Here is a 3,539-nt window from a genome sequence, read left to right as displayed (position 1 = left end):
AGTTCATCCTGCGGTGGTGATCGAGATGGGATCATTCACATTACTTGTGTCTGTTGTTTAATTCCTCGAACGACTTTGCCTGCGTCAACGTCATTACAAGAAACGTTAGAAAATGTAGCAAAACCAAATTAAACTCAAATTACATGTCCGTTGGTCCCACATGAAGGGACTGGCCAATTAGTGAATATTCTTTGTCGCAAAATACGTATGTTTATGAACTGGGAAAGAGTTTTATGAGTGTATATGTATGTACGTATAGAAAAGTTTGTCAAACGGCAGTATTTGGTCATACCCAGCTCGTGAGTGTCTTAGTTCATGCACTCGGCTGCAAAGTAGTTTTAGAGGATCCTACGCGGCTCCCAAATGTTTGTGAGGTATAGGCTTAGGATCAATTTACTCTTAAAATGTACAAGAAGAAGACTTGTTCTGAGTTTGTTTACACGTAAAAGTTAGGTAGGGTTTTTCTTCCTTTCTATTGCGTTGCACTCTTACTAGAAAAAAACCGTATCCTTTTTCTTTCCTCAAATCATCTTATGCCATTTCTTTATACACGTAGAATATAAACAATCATTATTATTCTACTACTACAATTTTGGCTCTTTGTAGAATAGTTCAAGGATATTGCGGGAAGAATAGTCCCGAGTAGTTTGTCCTGAACAAACCTGACAAGAGGAGAACCATTAGAAGTTAAAAAATGTTCACCATGCTCAACAAAAGGTAAGAATTAGTTCATATAACTTCTCAACAGAAAAAAAAAAAAGGAACAAATTTCTGTTTTGCACTTTTCACGGAATAATATATTAACTCATTGAGGAAACAATCAGATAATTAAAAATCGAAAAATAAAAGAGAAACTCTGCACTTTGTATCGGTATTAATACGGATGAATGTTATTGAATAGGCAGTGAAGTAAGGGGTAATCTTTTAGTTCTTGATGCATCCTATATTACCTTGATCATGCTGAATAGTTAGGAAAAACGTTCAACCAATTAAAAATCTTTCATTATTTTCTTTTTTTTCTATAAGTCAAAGATTTATTTTATGTATTTCTGAATGATCTAGAATAAATTTCTAAAACTCTTAGGATGTCACTGTTTGGATGCAGATAAATAATAAGCTTATGCAAACAGTTGAAGAGTCTATGAGAAATTGCATATCCTCAGTTCTAACTAAGTAGAAGACTCGGAAGGTAGGTACTACGAATAACATCACTCAGTATATACAAGATCTAAGGAAAGTCAACGCAAACAGTTTTATCTCCGAAAGCAAAAAAATTATTTGCTGTAAAATAGTGATTTTTGAACTAGTTCCTCTGGACTTCAACTTCTTCTATGTGGTAGCCACGTATAAGAGAAAGTGACAGAGCTTATTTTCGTTTTTTTTCAGCCATAGAACAGAGCATGATGTTATCCACAACAGCATCGGAAAATAGATATCCTGAGAGCTATTTTTGCGATGACAAGCTGTATTTTTTTGCGTCATTGTTTGCCCCCACCATCACAGCAACTAGTTTCATTGATTGGATAGTGAAGTTTCTTCCTGCGATCTGCGTGTCCTTTGTTTTCTTTGGATGTGTTGTCCTACCAATTTTAAATGCCATAATTTGTATGGCCCAAGTGAGTCGGAAGTTTTGTATAAGTCACTAGCCTAAACTCTATGTATATCAACTGTAGCTCAGAGCCTCTTACTAGCTATAAAACGAAATGGACTCTCCTTCATCCTGGGCATTTAACTAGAACCAATTTGCCAATCTTTGCAGATGTCTGGGATTAATAATTTATACAGCATTCATATGTCTGGGATTAATAATTGACAACATGGACACATATTGAGGTTGTTCATTCATTTGAACAGTTTATATTCAGGGAACAAACTTCGTACAGCGTTTAGATTGATTGCGAGGACTTTTGATTACGTGTCTTATCGGAAGCTCAACCAATTTTCATGTCAGTTGCTTTCTGAGATTTTCTTTTTTCCTTTATTTGAGTTACATCCGACAGTAATGGCGACAAAAGAGGAACAGACAAAAGCCTCCATGCCTTCTTATCCTTCGGCATCTAATTTACCCTCTCTTCCTGTTTGGTTAATGACTAAATGGAACTATCTTGGCCAGCAAAGTAGCTAAGCTGGAGTTACCTTGCTCATTTTGACCATAACTCAACCGTGTATGACAGCCTGCTACCATTTCTAATCTCCCAATAGTTCTTTGCCAAAGACTGTTTTAGGGCTGTATGAGGTTGTCCTTTGTAAAACCAATCATAAATCCGATTTGTCTGCTATTATACTGATCCACCATTAATTGTGATAGTGGCTTCTACTGTGTCCTCGGCCATGGCGATCATGCGGGTAAATTAGTTAGTTTATTGTACAAGGGTTGTCTGTAGGTTACTTGTTGGCCCTCATCCACCATCATCTCGTTCTCCAGAAAGCGATCGCCGCTGTGACGCAGATGTTAAGTGTGCTCCTAGTTAGGCTTTTGCATAGTGTTGGGGACTGTCTTTATGGCTTGAGAAGTTGGCAAGAGGTTGTCTACAAGCAAAATTTTGGGACAGATGGCGACCAGATTCTTGACAGAGAAGCTTTATGTATATGACAACCATACAGCTTCAGAAAACAAAGTACAGGTATACATTATCCAACTAAGTTTGGAGGAGCATCCATCCTCCGAGCCCGTGGATCGATTGACGCCAAAGGGAAGAAATCAAATAAAAGGTTTTAGGTCACGGGCTGATCCCACCATAAATGATAACAAACGTGAGTGTGTGCTCAGCCTTGTTGATTCCCTATACAACATTAGATAGATACAGCAGCTTTTATTAATGCTAAGATAAGAAGGAAGGTACAGCGATAATAAAACAATAAAATGCTAGATTTAAACAACATGCAGCAGAACGTATCGAAGGCAACAGATCCGCTAAAGATTTCATGACAAATATAGGATTTAATGCTTCGAAAGTAACACCAAGACATATTCAAATCTTTAGACTTATTGAAGAGGATAAGACACCAACCACTCCCCCAGCTAATATTTTATGGACTTGAAGCAGCACACTGAGACCAACATCGATCAGCAATCAAAACTAAGGACAAACATGGGTTGATATCTTGTTCTAAAATTGCAGGCTTCAGGCCGGTTCACGAGAACTCCTTCACATGGCTCAGGAGGCAGTGTGTTTGCCCCACATGAGGTACGCAAGAGGGATCAACAGGAAAGAGATCAATGAGGCAAGTCATTGTGGCCCTAAATGTCGAGACGAGACACAACGTCCAACATGCTGCTGCAGTGATACCAAACAGCAATCTATATTTATTCCTCGCTGCCATATACATCCAGGCTCCAACTCAGAAGCATGACAAATGGTACTCCGGTCATGACAGCGATCTATCGGGATGAAGCCTTGCTTTAAATGAGGAAAGCAAGGAACGAGAGTGGTCTGAACTTGGAAAAGAAAAGCAGAATAATTTTTATGAAGTAGCTGATGTTTTTTACTTTGTAAGCATTGATGTGTGTGTGGTCACATTGGAAGATGCTGAGTAAA

The sequence above is a fragment of the Musa acuminata genome, chromosome BXJ2-5 (genome assembly GCF_036884655.1).
Source record: "Musa acuminata AAA Group cultivar baxijiao chromosome BXJ2-5, Cavendish_Baxijiao_AAA, whole genome shotgun sequence".
NCBI lineage: Eukaryota > Viridiplantae > Streptophyta > Magnoliopsida > Zingiberales > Musaceae > Musa > Musa acuminata.
Note: the sequence above shows the minus strand (reverse complement) of the source record.